Genomic DNA, 16,853 nt, shown 5'->3' with positions numbered 1-16,853 from the left:
TTTAGGGTTAGGGTTAGTGGACGGGAACGGGTTCGGTTTAGGGTACAGGTTAGTGTATGACAACGGATTAGGGTGAGCGTACGTGTTAGGGTACGGGTTCGGATTACGGGACGAGTTAGGGTAAGGCTTTGGGTAAGGGTTAGGGTTAGGGTTAGGGATAGGGTTAGGGTTAGGGGACGGGGACGGTTTAGGGTACAGGTTAGGGTACGACAATGGTTTAGGGTGAGCGTACGTGTTAGGGTACGGGTTAGTGTTAGCGTACTGGTTAGGATTAGGGGACGTGTTAGGGAAACTCTTCGGGTAAGGGTTAGGGTTAAGGTTACGGTTAGGGTTAGGGGGCGGGGACGGGGACGGTTTAGGGTAGAGCTTATTGTACGACCACGGATTAGGGTGAGCGTATGTGTTAGGGTACGGGTTAGTGTTAGCGTACGGGTTAGGATTAGGGAACGGGTTAGGGTAAGGCTTCAGGTAAGTGTTAGGGTTAAGGTTAGGGTTAGGGTTAGGGGACGGGGACGGGACATTTTATGGTGCAGGTTAGGGTACCACAATGGTTTAAGGTGAGCGTACGTGTTAGGGTACAGATTAGTGTAAGCGTACGGGTTAGGATTAGGGGACGGCTTAGGGTAAGGCTTCGGGTAAACTTTAGGGTTAGCATTAGGGTTAGGGTTAGGGGACGGGGACCGTTTAGGGTACAGGTTACGGTACGACAACGATTTAGGGTGAGCGTACGTGTTAGGGTACGGGTTCGGATTACGGGACGGGTTAGGGTAAGGCTTTGGGTAAGGGTTAGGTTTAGGGTTAGGGATAGGGTTAGGGTTAGGGGATGGGGACGGTTTAGGGTACAGGTTACGGTATGACAATGGTTTAGGGTGAGCGTACGTGTTAGGGTGTGGGTTAGTGTTAGCGTACGGGTTAGGATTAGGGGACGGGTGAGGGTAACTCTTCGGGTAAGGGTTAGGGTTAAGGTTAGGGTTAGGTTTAGGGGACGGGGACGGGGAAGGTTTAGGGTAGAACTTAGGGTACGACAACGGATTAGGGTGAGCGTATGTGTTAGGGTACGGGTTAGTGTTAGCGTACGGGTTAGGATTAGGGAACGGGTTGGGATAAGCCTTCGGGTAAGCGTTAGGTTTAGGGTTAGGGTTAGTGGACGGGAACGGGTTCGGTTTAGGGTACAGGTTAGTGTACGACAACGGATTAGGGTGAGCGTACGTGTTAGGGTAGGGGTTAGTGTTTGCATACCGGTTAGGATTAGGGGACGGGTTAGGGTAAGGCTTCGGTTAAGGGTTAGGGTTAGGGTTACGGTTAGGGTGAGCGGACGGGGACGGTTTAAGGTACAGGATAGTGTAGGAAAACGGTTTAGGTTGAGCGTACGTGTTAGGGTATGGGTTAGTGTTAGCGTAAGGGTTAGGATTAGGGGACGGGTTAGGGTAAGGCTTCGGGTAAGGGTTAGGGTTAGGGTTAGGGGACGGGGACGGGGACGGGGACGGGGACGGTTTAGGGCACAGGTTAGGGTACGACAATGGTTTAGGGTGAGCGTATGTGTTAGGGTACGGGTTAGTGTTAGCGTACGGGTTAGGATTATTGGACGGTTTAGGGTAAGGCTTCGCGTAAGTTTTAGGGTTAGGGTTAGGGTTAGGGTTAGGGTTAGGGGACTGGCACGGTTTAGGGTACAGGTTATGGTACGGCAACGGTTTAGGGTGAGTGTACGTGTTAGGGTATGCGTTAGTGTTAGCGTACGGGTTAGGATTAGGGGACGGGTTAGTGTAAGGCTTCGTGTAAGGGTTAGGGTTAGGGTTAGGGTTAGGGTTAGGGTTAGGGGACGGGGACGGTTTAGGGTACAGGTTATGGTACGACAACGGTTTAGTGTGAGCGTACGTGTTATGGTATGGGTTAATGTTAGCGTACGGGTTAGGATTAGTGGACGTGTTATGGTAAGGCTTCGGGTAAGGGTTAGGGTTAGTGTTAGGGTTAGGGGACGGGGACGGTTTAGGGTACAGGTTAAGGTACGACAACAGTTTAGGGTGAGCGTACGTGTTAGGGTAAGGGTTAGTGTTAGCGTACGGGTTAGGATTAGGGTACGGGTTAGGGTAAGGCTTCGGATAAGGGTTAGGGTTAGGGTTAGGGTTAGGGTTAGTGTTAGGCGACGGGGACTGTTTAAGGTACAGGTTAATGTACGACAACGCTTTAGGGTGAGCGTACGTGTTAGGGTACGGGTTAGTGTTAGCGTACGGGTTAGGATTAGCGGACGGGTTAGGGTAAGGCTTCGGGTAAGGGTTAGGTTTAGGGTTAGGTTTAGGATTAGGGGACGGGGATGGGGACGGTTTAGGGCAAAGGTTAGAATACGACAACGGTTTAGGGTGAGCGTACGTGTTAGGGGACGGGTTAGTTTTAGCGTACGGGTTAGGATTAGGGGACGTTTTAGGGTAAGGCTTTGCGTAAGGGTTAGGGTTAGGGTTAGGGCTAGGGGACGGGGACGGGGACGGTTTAGGTTACAGTTTAGGGTACGACAACGTTTTAGTGTGAGTGTACGTGTTTGGGTACTGTTTAGTGTTAGGGTACGGGTTAGGATTAGGGGACGTGTTAGTGTAAGGCTTCGGGTAAGGGTTAGGGTTAGGGGACGGGGACGGGGACGGGGACTGGGACGGGGACGTTTTAGGGTACACGTTAAGGTACGACAATGTTTTAGGATGAGTGTACGTGTTAGGGTACGGGTTAGTGTTTGCGTACTGGTTAGAATTAGGGGACGGGTTAGGGTAAGGCTTCGGGTAAGGGTTAGGGTTAGGGTGAGGGTTAGGGGACGGGGACGGGGACGGGGATGGTTTAGGGTACAGGTTAGGGTACGACAATGGTTTAGGGTGAGCGTACGTGTTAGGGTACGGGTTAATGTTAGCGAACGGTTAGGATTAGGGGACCTGTTAGGGTAAGGCTTCGGGTAAGTGTTAGGGTTAGGGTTAGGGTTAGGGTTAGGGGACGGGGACGGTTTAGGGTACAGGTTAGGATACGACAATGGTTTAGGGTGAGCGTACGTGTTAGGGTACGGGTTAGTGTTAGAGTACGGGTTAGGATTAGGGTACGGGTTAGGGTAAGGCTTTGGGTAAGGGTTAGGGTTAGGTTTAGGGTTAGGGTTAGGGTTATGGGATGGGGACGGTTTAGGGTACAGGTTAGGGTACGACAACAGTTTAGGGTGAGCGTACGTGTTAGGTTATGGGTTAGCGTTAGCGTACGGGTTAGGATTAGGGGACGGGTTAGTGTAAGGCTTTGGGTAAGGGTTAGGGCTAGGGTTATGGCTATGGTTAGTGTTAGGGTACAGGGACTGTTTAGGGTACAGTTTAATGTACGACAACGGTTTAGGGTGAGCGTACGTGTTAGGGTACGGGTTAGGATTAGGGTACGGGTTAGGGTAAGTCTTGGGGTAAGCATTAGGGTTAGGGTTAGGGTTAGGGTTAGGGTTAGGGGACGGGGATGGTTTAGGGTACAGGTTAGGTTAAGACAACTGTTTAGGGTGAGCATACGTGTTAGGGTACGGTTTAGTGTTAGCGTTCGGTTTAGGATTAGGGGACGGGTTACGGTAAGGCTTCGGGTAAGGGTTAGGGTTAGTGTTACGGTTAGGGTTAGGGTTAGGCGATGGGGACGGTTTAGGGTACAGGTTAGGTTATGACAACGGTTTAGGGTGAGCGTACGTGTTAGGGTACGGTTTAGTGTTAGCATACGGGTTAGGATTAGGGGACGGGTTAGGTTAAGGCTTCGGGTAAGGGTTAGGGTTAGTGTTAGTGTTAGGGTTAGTGGCCGGGACGCGGACAGTTTAGGGTAAAAGTTAGGTACGACAACGGTTTAGGGTGAGCGTACGGGTTAGGATTAGGGGACGGGTTAGGGTAAGGCTTCGGGTAAGGGTTAGGGTTAAGGTTAGGGTTAGGGTTAGGGGACGGGGACGTTTTAGGGTAGAGTTTATGGTACGACAACAGTTTAGGGTGAGCGTACGTGTTAGGGTATGGCTTAGTGTTAGCGTACGGGTTAGGATTAGGGGACGGTTTAGGTTAAGGCTTCGGGTAAGGGTTAGGGTTAGGGTTAGGCTTAGGGTTAGTGTTAGGGGACGGGGATGGTTTGGGGTACAGGTTAATGTATGACAACGGTTTAGGGTGAGCATAAGTGTTGGGTACGGGTTAGTGTTAGCGTACGGGTTAGGATTATGGGACGGGTTAGGGTAAGGCTTCTAGTAAGGATTAGGGTTAGTGTTAGGGTTAGGCTTAGGGTTAGGGGACGGGGACGGTTTAGGGTACAGGTTAGTGTATGACAACGGTTTAGGGTGAGCGTACGTGTTAGGGTACGGGTTAGTGTTAGCGTACGGTTTAGGATTAGGGGACGGGTTAGGGTAAGGCTTCGGGTAAGGCTTAGGGTTAGGGTTAGGGGACGGGGACGGGGACGGGGACGGTTTAGTGTACAGGTTAGGGTACGACAACGGTTTAGGGTGAGCGTACGTTTTAGGGTACGGGTTAGTGTAAGCGTACGGGTTAGGATTAGGGTACGGGTTAGGGTAAGGCTTCGGGTAAATGTTAGGGTTAGCGTTAGGGTTAGGGTTAGGGGACGGGGACCGTTTAGGGTACAGGTTACGGTACGACAACGATTTAGGGTGAGCGTACGTGTTAGGGTACGGGTTCGGATTACGGGACAGGTTAGGGTAAGGCTTTGGGTAAGGGTTAGGGTTAGGGTTAGGGATAGGGTTAGGGTTAGGGGACAGGGACGGTTTAGGGTACAGGTTAGGGTACGACAATGGTTTTGGGTGAGCGTACGTGTTAGGGTACGGGTTAGTGTTAGCGTACGGGTTAGGATTAGGGGACGTGTTAGGGTAACTCTTCGGGTAAGGGTTAGGGTTAAGGGTACGGTTAGGGTTAGGGGGCGGGGACGGGGACGGTTTAGGGTAGAGCTTATTGTATGACAACGGATTAGGGTGAGCGTATGTGTTAGGGTACGGGTTAGTGTTAGCGTACGGGTTAGGATTAGGGAACGGGTTAGGGTAAGGCTTCAGGTAAGTGTTAGGGTTAAGGTTAGGGTTAGGTTTAGGGGACGGGGACGGGACATTTTATGGTGCAGGTTAGGGCACCACAATGGTTTAAGGTGAGCGTACGTGTTAGGGTACAGATTAGTGTTAGCGTACGGGTTAGGATTAGGGGACGGGTTAGGGTAAGGCTTCGGGTAAGGGTTAGGGATAGGGTAGGGTTAGGGTTAGGGTTAGGGCTAGGGGACGGAGACGGTTTAGGGTACAGGTTAGGGTACGACAAACGTTTAGGGTGAGCGTACTTGTTAGGGTATGGGTTAGTGTTAGCGTACGTGTTAGGATTAGGGGGCGGGTTAGGGTAAGGCTTCGGGTAAGGGTTAGGGTTATGGTTTGGGTTAGCGTTAGGGGACGTGGACGGTTTAGGGTACAGGTTAGGGTACGACAACTGTTTAGGGTGAGCGTACGTGTTAGGGTACGTCTTAGTGTTAGCGTACGGGTTAGGATTATGGGACGGGTTACGGTAAGGCTTCGGGTAAGGTTTATGTTTAGGGTTAGGGTTAGGGTTAGGGGACGGGGACGGGGACAGGGATGGTTTAGGGTACAGGTTAGGGTACGACAACGGATTAGGGTGAGCGTACGTGTTAGGGTATGGGTTAGTGTTAGCGTACGGGTTAGGATTAGGGGACGGGTTAGGGTAAGGCTTAGGGTAAGGGTTAGGTTTAGTGTTAGGGTTAGGTAATGGGGACGGGGACGGGGACGGTTTAGGGTACAGGTTACGGTACGACAACGGCTTAGGGTGATCGTACGTGTTATGGTACAGGTTAGTGTTAGCGTACGGGTTAGGATTAGGGTACGGGTTAGGGTAAGGCTTCGGGTAAGGGTTAGGGTTAGGGTTAGGGTTAGGGTTAGGGTTAGGGGACGGGGATGGTTTAGGGTACAGGTTGGTGTACGACAACGATTTAGGGTGAGCGTACGTGTTAGGGTACGGGTTAGTGTTAGTGTACGTGTTAGGATTAGGGGACGGGTTAGGGTAAGGCTTCGGGTAAAGGTTAAGTTTAGGGTTAGGGTTAGGGTTAGGGTTAGGGGACGGGGACTGTTTAAGGTACAGGTTAGGGTACGACAAAGGTTTAAGGTGAGCGTACGTGTTAGGGTACGGGTTAGTGTTAGCGTACGGGTTAGGATTAGGTGACGGGTTAGGATAAGGCATCGGGTAAGGGTTAGGGTTAGGGTTAGGGATCTGGGACGGTTTAGGGTACATGTTAGGGTATGACAACAGTTTAGGGTGAGCGTACGTGTTAGTGTACAGGTTAGTGTAAGCTTACGAGTTGGGATTAGGGGACAGGTTAGGGTAAGGCTTCGGGTAAGTGTTAGGGTTAGGGTTAGGGTTAGGGTTAGGGGGCGGGTATGGTTTAGGGTACAGGTTAGGGTACGACAACGGTTTAGAGTGAGCGTACGTGTTAGGGTACAGGTTAGTGTTAGCGTACGGGTTAGGATTGGGGCCGGGTTAGGGTAAGGCTTCCGGTAAGGGCTCGTGTTAGGGTTAGGTTTAGGGTTAGGGGACGGGGACGGGGACGGGGACGGTTTAGTGTACAGGTTAGTGTACGACAACAGTTTAGCGTGAGCGTATGTGTTAGGATACGGGTTAGTGTTAGCATACGGGTTAGGATTAGGGGACGTGTTAGGGTAAGGCTACAGGTAATAGTTAGGGTTAGGGTTAGGTTTAGGGGACAGGGACGGTTTAAGGTCCAGGTTAGGGAACGACAACGGTTTAGGGTGAGCGTACGTGTTACGATACGGTTTAGTGATAGCGTACCGGTTAGGATTAGGGTACGGGTTAGGGTAAGGCTTCGGGTAAGGGTTAGGGATAGGTTTAGGGTTAGGGGACGGGGACGGGGACGGTTTAGGGTACATGTTAGGGTAGAACAACGGTTTAGGGTGAGCGTACGTGTTAGGGTACGGGTTAGTGTTAGCGTACGTGTTAGGATTAGGGGACGGGTTAGGGTAAGGCTTCGGGTAACGGTTAGGGTTCGGGTTAGGGTTAGGGTTAGGGGACGTGGACGGGGACGGGGACGGGGACGGTTTAGGGTACAGGTTAGGGTACGACAACGGTTTAGGGTGAGCGTACGTGTTAGGGTACGGGTTAGTGTTAGCGTACGGGTTAGGATTTGTGGACCTGTTAGGATAAGGCTTCGGGTAAGGGTTAGGTTTAGGGTTACGGTTAGGGTTAGGGATCGGGGACGGTTTAGGGTACAGGTTAGGGTACAACAACAGTTTAGGGTGAGCGTATGTGTTAGGGTTCGGGTTAGTGTTAGCGTACGGGTTAGGATTAGGGGACGGTTTAGGGTAAGGCTTCGGGTAAGGGTTAGGGTTAGGGTTAGGCTTAGTGTTAGGGGACGGGGATGGTTTGGGGTACAGGTTAATGTATGACAACGGTTTAGGATGAGCATACGTTTTAGGGTACGGGTTAGTGTTAGCGTACGGGTTAGGAATATGGAATGGGTTAGGGTAAAGCTTCTGGTAAGGGTTAGGGTTAGGGTTAGGGTTAGGCTTAGGGTTAGGGGACGGGGACGGTTCAGGGTACAGGTTAGGGTATGACAACGGTTTAGGGTGAGCGTACGTGTTAGGGTACGGGTTAGTGTTTGCGTACGGTTTAGGATTAGGGGACGGGTTAGGGTAAGGCTTTGGGTAAGGCTTAGGGTTAGGGTTAGGGTTAGGGGACGGGGACGGGGACGGTTTAGTGTACAGGTTAGGATACGACAACGGTTTAGGGTGAGCATACGTGTTAGGGTACGGGTTAGTGTAAGCGTACGGGTTAGGATTAGGGGACGGCTTAGGGTAAGGCTTCGGGTAAACTTTAGGGTTAGCGTTAGGGTTAGGGTTAGGGGACGGGGACCGTTTAGGGTACAGGTTACGGTACGACAATGATTTAGGGTGAGCGTACGTGTTAGGGTACGGGTTCGGATTACGGGACGGTTTAGGGTAAGGCTTTGGGTAAGGGTTAGGTTTAGGGTTAGGGATAGGGTTAGGGTTAGGGGACGGGGACGGTTTAGGGTACAGGTTAGGGTACGACAATGGTTTACGGTGAGCGTACGTGTTAGGGTATGGGTTAGTGTTAGCGTACGGGTTAGGATTAGGGGACGGGTGAGGGTAACTCTTCGGGTAAGGGTTAGGGTTAAGGTTAGGGTTAGGTTTAGGGGACGGGGACGGGGAAGGTTTAGGGTAGAACTTAGGGTACGACAACGGATTAGGGTGAGCGTATGTGTTAGGGTACGGGTTAGTGTTAGCGTACGGGTTAGGATTAGGGAACGGGTTAGGGTAAGGCTTCAGGTAAGTGTTAGGGTTAACGTTAGGGTTAGGGTAAGGGGACGGGGACGGGACAGTTTAGGGTACATGATAGGGTACGAGAATGGTTTAAGGTGAGCGTACGTGTTAGGGTACAGGTTAGTGTTAGCTTACGGGTTAGGATTAGGGGACGGGTTAGGGTAAGGCTTCGGGTAAGGGTTAGTGTTAGGGTTAGGGTTAGGGTTAGGGTTAGGGGACGGAGACGGTTTAGGGTACAGGTTAGTGTACGACAACCGTTTAGGGTGAGCGTACTTGTTAGGGTACGGGTTAGTGTCAGCGTACGGGTTACGATTAGGGGGCAGGTTAGGGTAAGGCTTCGGGTAAGGGTTAGGGTTAGGGTTAGGGTTAGGGTTAGGGTTAGGGTTAGGGTTAGGGGACGGGGACGGGGACGGTTTAGGGTACGGGTTAGCGTACGACAACGGTTTAGGGTGAGCGTACGTGTTAGGGTATTGGTTAGTGTTAGCGTACGGGTTAGGATTATGGGACAGGTTAGGGTAAGGCTTCAGGTAAGGGTTAGGGTTAGGGTTAGGGTTAGGGTTAGGGTTAGGGTTAGGGGACAGGAACGGGGACGGTTTTGGGTACAGGTTAGTGTACGACAACGGTTTAGGGTGAGCGTACGTGTTGGGGTACGGGTTAGTGTTAGCGTACGGGTTAGGATTAGGGGACGGGTTAGGGTAAGGCTTTGGGTAAGGTTTAGGGATAGGGTTAGGGTTAGGGTTAGGCTTAGGGTTAGGGTTAGGGGACCGAGACGGTTTAGGGTACAGGTTAGGGTACGACAACCGTTTAGGATGAGCGTACTTGTTAGGGTACAGGTTAGTGTTAGCGTACGGGTTAGGATTAGGGGGCGGGTTAGGGTAAGGCTTCGGGTAAGGGTTAGGGTTATGGTTAGGGTTAGCGTTAGGGGACGTGGACGGTTTAGGGTACAGGTTAGGGTACAACAACTGTTTAGGGTGAGCGTACGTGTTAGGGTACGGGTTAGTGTTAGCGTACGGGTTAAGATTAGGGGACGGGTTAGGGTAAGGCTTCATGTAAGGCATAGTGTTAGGGTTAGGGTTAGGGTTAGGGGACGGTGATGGTTTAGGGTACAGGTTACGGTGCGACAACGGTTTAGGGTGAGCCTATGTGTTACGGTACGGTTTAGTATTAACGTACGGTTTAAAAGTAGGGGACGGGTTAGGGTAAGGCTTTGGGTAAGGTTTAGGGTTAAGGTTAGGGTTAGGGTTAGAGTTAGGGGTCGGGGGCGATTTAAGGTACAGGTTAGGGTACGACAACGGTTTAGGGTGAGCGTACGTGTTAGGGTACGGGTTAGTGTTAGCGTAAAGTTTAGGATTAGGGGATGGGTTAGGGTAAGGCTTCGGGTAAGGGTTAGGTTTAGGGTTAAGGTTAGTGTTAGTGTTAGGGGACGGGGACGGTTTACGGTACCAGTTAGGGTACGACAACGGTTTAGGGTGAGCGTAAGTGTTCGGATTAGGGGACGGGTTAGTGTAAGGCTTCGGGTAAGGGTTAGGGTTAGGGTTTGGGTTAGGGTTAGGGTTAGGGGACGGGGATGGTTTAGGGTACAGGTTAGGGTACGACAACGGTTTAGGGTGAGCGTACGTGTTAGGGTATGGTTTAGTGTTAGCGTACGTGTTAGGATTAGGGGACGGGTTAGGGTAAGGCTTCGGGTAAAAGTTAGGGTTAGGGTTAGGGTTAGGGTTAGGGTTAGGGGACGGGGACGCTTAAGGGTAAAGGTTAGGGTACGACAATGTTTGAGGGTGAGCGTACGTGTTAGGGTACTTGTTAGTGTTAGCGTACGGGTTAGGATTAGGGGACGGGTTAGTGTAAGGCTTCGGGTAAGGTTTAGGGTTAGGTTTAGGGTTAGGGTAAGGGTTAGGGGACGGGGACGGTTTAGGGTACAGGTTAGGGAACGACAGCGGTTTAGGTTGAGTGTACGTGTTAGGGTACGGGTTAGTGTTAGCGTACGGGTTAGGATTAGGGGACGGGTTAGTGTAAGGCTTCGGGTAAGGGTTAGGGTTAGGGTTAGGGTTAGGGTTAGGGTTAAGGGACGGGGACGGGAACTGTTTATGGTACAGATTAATGTACGACAACGTTTTAGGGTGAGCGTACGTGTTAGGGTACATGTTAGTGTTAGCGTACGGTTTAGGATTAGGGAACGGGTTGGGATAAGCCTTCGGGTAAGCGTTAGGTTTAGGGTTAGGGTTAGTGTACGACAACGGATTAGGGTGAGCGTACGTGTTAGGGTACGGGTTAGTGTTTGCATACCGGTTAGGATTAGGGGACGGGTTAGGGTAAGGCTTCGGTTAAGGGTTAGGGTTAGGGTTACGGTTAGGGTGAGCGGACGGGGACGGTTTTAGGTTCAGGATAGTGTAGGAAACGGTTTAGGTTGAGCGTACGTGTTAGGGTATGGGTTAGTGTTAGCGTATGGGTTAGGATTAGGGGACGGGTTAGGGTAAGGCTTCGGGTAAGGGTTAGGGTTAGGGTTAGGGGCGGGGACGGGGACGGGGACGGGGACGGTTTAGGGCACAGGTTAGGGTACGACAATGGTTTAGGGTGAGCGTATGTGTTAGGGTACGGGTTAGTGTTAGCGTACGGGTTAGGATTAGCGGACGGTTTAGGGTAAGGCTTCGCGTAAGTTTTAGGGTTAGGGTTAGGGTTAGGGTTAGGGTTAGGGGACTGGCACGGTTTAGGGTACAGGTTATGGTACGACAACGGTTTAGGGTGAGTGTACGTGTTAGGGTATGCGTTAGTGTTAGCGTACGGGTTAGGATTAGGGGACGGGTTAGTGTAAGGCTTCGTGTAAGGGTTAGGGTTAGGGTTAGGGTTAGGGTTAGGGTTAGGGGACGGGGACGGTTTAGGGTACAGGTTATGGTACGACAACGGTTTAGTGTGAGCGTACGTGTTATGGTATGGGTTAATATTAGCGTACGGGTTAGGATTAGTGGACGTGTTATGGTAAGGCTTCGGGTAAGGGTTAGGGTTAGTGTTAGGGTTGGGGGACGGGGACGGTTTAGGGTACAGGTTAAGGTACGACAACAGTTTAGGGTGAGCGTACGTGTTAGGGTAAGGGTTAGTGTTAGCGTACGGGTTAGGATTAGGGTACGGGTTAGGGTAAGGCTTCGGATAAGGGTTAGGGTTAGGGTTAGGGTTAGGGTTAGTGTTAGGCGACGGGGACTGTTTAAGGTACAGGTTAATGTACGACAGCGCTTTAGGGTGAGCGTACGTGTTAGGGTACGGTTTAGTGTTAGCGTACGGGTTAGGATTAGCGGACGGGTTAGGGTAAGGCTTCGGGTAAGGGTTAGGTTTAGGGTTAGGTTTAGGATTAGGGGACGGGGATGGGGACGGTTTAGGGCAAAGGTTAGGGTACGACAGCGGTTTAGGGTGAGCGTACGTGTTAGGGGACGGGTTAGTTTTAGCGTACGGGGTAGGATTAGGGGACGTTTTAGGGTAAGGCTTTGCATGAAGGTTAGGGTTAGGGTTAGGGCTAGGGGACGGGGACGGGGACGGTTTAGGGTACAGTTTAGGGTACGACAACGGTTTAGTGTGAGTGTACGTGTTTGGGTACTGTTTAGTGTTAGGGTACGGGTTAGGATTAGGGGACGGGTTAGTGTAAGGCTTCGGGTAAGGGTTAGGGTTAGGTGACGGGGACGGGGACGGGGACTGGGACGGGGAGGTTTTAGGGTACACGTTAAGGTACGACAATGTTTTAGGATGAGTGTACGTGTTAGGATACGGGTTAGTGTTTGCGTACTGGTTAGAATTAGGGGACGGGTTAGGGTAAGGCTTCGGGTAAGGGTTAGGGTTAGGGTTAGGGTTAGGGTTAGGGGACGGGAACAGTTTAGGGTACAGGTTAGGATACGACAATGGTTTAGGGTGAGCGTACGTGTTAGGGTACGGGTTAGTGTTAGAGTACGGGTTAGGATTAGGGTACGGGTTAGGGTAAGGCTTTGGGTAAGGGTTAGGGTTAGGTTTAGGGTTAGGGTTAGGGTTATGGGATGGGGACGGTTTAGGGTACAGGTTAGGGTACGACAACAGTTTAGGGTGAGCGTACGTGTTAGGGTATGGGTTAGTGTTAGCGTACGGGTTAGGATTAGGGGACGGGTTAGTGTAAGGATTTGGGTAAGGGTTAGGGCTAGGGTTATGGCTATGGTTAGTGTTAGGGTATGGGGACTATTTAGGGTACAGTTTAATGTACGACAACGGTTTAGGGTGAGCGTACGTGTTAGGGTACGGGTTAGGATTAGGGTACGGGTTAGGGTAAGTCTTGGGGTAAGCATTAGGGTTAGGGTTAGGGTTAGGGTTAGGGGACGGGGACGGTTTAGGGTACAGGTTAGGTTAAGACAACGGTTTAGGGTGAGCATACGTGTTAGGGTACGGTTTAGTGTTAGCGTTCGGTTTAGGATTAGGGGACGGGTTACGGTAAGGCTTCGGGTAAAGGTTAGGGTTAGTGTTACGGTTAGGGTTAGGGTTAGGCGACGGGGACGGTTTAGGGTACAGGTTAGGTTACGACAACGGTTTAGGGTGAGCGTACGTGTTAGGGTACGGGTTAGTGTTAGCATACGGGTTAGGATTAGGGGACGGGTTAGGTTAAGGCTTCGGGTAAGGGTTAGGGTTAGTGTTAGTGTTAGGGTTAGTGGCCGGGACGGGGACAGTTTAGGGTAAAAGTTAGGTACGACAACGGTTTAGGGTAAGCGTACGGGTTCGGATTAGGGGACGGGTTAGGGTAAGGCTTCGGGTAAGGGTTAGGGTTAAGGTTAGGGTTAGGGTTAGGGGACGGGGACGTTTTAGGGTAGAGTTTAGGGTACGACAACAGTTTAGGGTGAGCGTACGTGTTAGGGTATGGCTTAGTGTTAGCGTACGGGTTAGGATTAGGGGACGGTTTAGGTTAAGGCTTCGGGTAAGGGTTAGGGTTAGGGTTAGGCTGAGGGTTAGTGTTAGGGGACGGGGATGGTTTGGGGTACAGGTTAATGTATGACAACGGTTTAGGGTGAGCATACGTTTTGGGTACGGGTTAGTGTTAGCGTACGGGTTAGGATTATGGGACGGGTTAGGGTAAGGCTTCTAGTAAGGATTAGGGTTAGTGTTAGGGTTAGGCTTAGGGTTAGGGGACGGGGACGGTTTAGGGTACAGGTTAGTGTATGACAACGGTTTAGGGTGAGCGTACGTGTTAGGGTACGGGTTAGTGTTAGCGTACGGTTTAGAATTAGGGGACGGGTTAGGGTAAGGCTTCGGGTAAGGCTTAGGGTAAGGGTTAGGGGACGGGGACGGGGACGGGGACGGTTTAGTGTACAGGTTAGGGTACGACAACGGTTTAGGGTGAGCGTACGTTTTAGGGTACGGGTTAGTGTAAGCGTACGGGTTAGGATTAGGTTGCGGGTTAGGGTAAGGCTTCGGGTAAATGTTAGGGTTAGCGTTAGGGTTAGGGTTAGGGGACGGGGACCGTTTAGGGTACAGGTTACGGTACGACAACGATTTAGGGTGAGCGTACGTCTTAGGGTACGGGTTCGGATTACGGGACGGGTTAGGGTAAGGCTTTGGGTAAGGGTTAGGGTTAGGGTTAGGGATAGGGTTAGGGTTAGGGGACGGGGACGGTTTAGGGTACAGGTTAGGGTATGACAATGGTTTAGGGTGAGCGTACGTGTTAGGGTACGGGTTAGTGTTAGCCTACGGGTTAGGATTAGGGGACGTGTTAGGGTAACTCTTCAGGTAAGGGTTAGGGTTAAGGTTACGGTTAGAGTTAGGGGGCGGGGACAGGGACGGTTTAGTGTAGAGCTTATTGTACGACAACGGATTAGGGTGAGCGTATGTGTTAGGGTACGGGTTAGTGTTAGCGTACGGGTTAGGATTAGGGAACGGGTTAGGGTAAGGCTTCAGGTAAGTGTTAGGGTTAAGGTTAGGGTTAGGGTTAGGGGACGGGGACGGGACATTTTATGGTTCAGGTTAGGATACCACAATGGTTTAAGGTGAGCGTACGTGTTAGGGTACGTCTTAGTGTTAGCGTACGGGTTAGGATTATGGGACGGGTTACGGTAAGGCTTCGGGTAAGGTTTAGGTTTAGGGTTAGGGTTAGGGTTAGGGGACGGGGACGGGAACAGGGATGGTTTAGGGTACAGGTTAGGGTACGACAACGGATTAGGGTGAGCGTACGTGTTAGGGTACGGGTTAGTGTTAGCGTACGGGTTAGGATTAGGGGACGGGTTAGGGTAAGGCTTAGGGTAAGGGTTAGGTTAGTGTTAGGGTTAGGTAACGGGGACGGGGACGGGGACGGTTTAGGGTACAGGTTACGGTACGACAACGGCTTAGGGTGATCGTACGTGTTATGGTACAGGTTAGTGTTAGCGTACGGGTTAGGATTAGGGTACGGGTTAGGGTAAGGCTTCGGGTAAGGGTTAGGGTTAGGGTTAGGGTTAGGGTTAGGGTTAGGGGACGGGGATGGTTTAGGGTACAGGTTGGTGTACGACAACGGTTTAGGGTGAGCGTACGTGTTAGGGTACGGGTTAGTGTTAGTGTACATGTTAGGATTAGGGGACGGGTTCGGGTAAGGCTTCGGGTAAAGGTTAAGTTTAGGGTTAGGGTTAGGGTTAGGGTTAGGGGACGGGGACTGTTTAAGGTACAGGTTAGGGTACGACAACGGTTTAGGGTGAGCGTACGTGTTAGGGTACGGGTTAGTGTTAGCGTACGGGTTAGGTTTAGGTGACGGGTTAGGATAAGGCATCGGGTAAGGGTTAGGGTTAGGGTTAGGGATCTGGGACGGTTTAGGGTACATGTTAGGGTATGACAACAGTTTACGGTGAGCGTACGTGTTAGTGTACGGGTTAGTGTAAGCGTACGGGTTGGGATTAGGGGACAGGTTAGGGTAAGGCTTCGGGTAAGTGTTAGGGTTAGGGTTAGGGTTAGGGTTAGGGGGCGGGTATGGTTTAGGGTACAGGTTAGGGTACGACAACGGTTTAGAGTGAGCGTACGTGTTAGGGTACAGGTTAGTGTTAGTGTACGGGTTAGGATTGGGGCCGGGTTAGGGTAAGGCTTCCGGTAAGGGTTCGGGCTAGGGTTAGGGTTAGGGTTAGGGGACGGGGAAGGGGACGGGGATGGTTTAGTGTACAGGTTAGTGTACGACAACGGTTTAGCGTGAGCGTACGTGTTAGGATACGGGTTAGTGTTAGCATACGGGTTAGGATTAGGGGACGTGTTAGGGTAAGGCTACAGGTAATAGTTAGGGTTTGGGTTAGGTTTAGGGGACAGGGACGGTTTAAGGTACAGGTTAGGGAACGACAACGGTTTAGGGTGAGCGTACGTGTTACGATACGGTTTAGTGATAGCGTACCGGTTAGGATTAGGGTACGGGTTAGGGTAAGGCTTCGGGTAAGGGTTAGGGTTAGGTTTAGGGTTAGGGGACGGGGACGGGTACGGTTTAGGGTACATGTTAGGGTAGAACAACGGTTTAGGGTGAGCGTACGTGTTAGGGTACGGGTTAGTGTTAGCGTACGTGTTAGGATTAGGGGACGGGTTAGGGTAAGGCTTCGGGTAACGGTTAGGGTTCGGGTTAGGGTTAGGGTTAGGGGACGTGGACGGGGACGGGGACGGGGACGGTTTAGGGTACAGGTTAGGGTACGACAACGGTTTAGGGTGAGCGTACGTGATAGGGTACGGGTTAGTGTTAGCGTACGGTTTAGGATTTTTGGACCTGTTAGGATAAGGCTTCGGGTAAGGGTTAGGTTTAGGGTTACGGTTAGGGTTAGGGATCTGGGACGGTTTAGGGTACAGGTTAGGGTACAACAACAGTTTAGGGTGAGCGTATGTGTTAGGGTTCGGGTTAGTGTTAGCGTACGGGTTAGGATTAGGGGACGGTTTAGGGTAAGGCTTCGGGTAAGGGTTAGGGTTAGGGTTAGGCTTAGGGTTAGTGTTAGGGGACGGGGATGGTTTGGGGTACAGGTTAATGTATGACAACGTTTTAGGGTGAGCATACGTGTTAGGGTACGGGTTAGTGTTAGCGTACGGGTTAGGATTATGGAATGGGTTAGGGTAAGGCTTCTGGTAAGGGTTAGGGTTAGGGTTCGGGTTAGGGGACGGGGACGGGGACGGTTTAGTGTACAGGATAGGGTACGACAACGGTTTAGGGTGAGCATACGTGTTAGGGTACGGGTTAGTGTAAGCGTACGGGTTAGGATTAGGGGACGGCTTAGGGTAAGGCTTCGGGTAAACTTTAGGGTTAGCGTTAGGGTTAGGGTTAGGGGACGGGGACCGTTTAGGGTACAGGTTACGGTACGACAACGTTTTAGGGTGAGCGTACGTGTTAGGGTACGGGTTCGGATTACGGGACGGGTTAGGGTAAGGCTTTGGGTAAGGGTTAGGTTTAGGGTTAGGGATAGGGTTAGGGTTAGGGGACGGGGACGGTTTAGGGTACAGGTTAGGGTACGACAATGGTTTAGGGTGAGCGTACGTGTTAGGGTATGGGTTAGTGTTAGCGTATGGTTTAGGATTAGGGGACGGGTGAGGAAAACTCTTCGGGTAAGGGTTAGGGTTA

Source organism: Delphinapterus leucas, chromosome 10 (assembly GCF_059928025.1).
Source record: "Delphinapterus leucas isolate spDelLeu-1000000601 "Yukka" chromosome 10, BTC_Dleu_Yukka2, whole genome shotgun sequence".
Classification (NCBI taxonomy): Eukaryota; Metazoa; Chordata; class Mammalia; order Artiodactyla; family Monodontidae; genus Delphinapterus; species Delphinapterus leucas.
The sequence above is the reverse complement of the archived record's forward strand: the minus strand, read 5'-3'. Positions refer to the sequence as shown.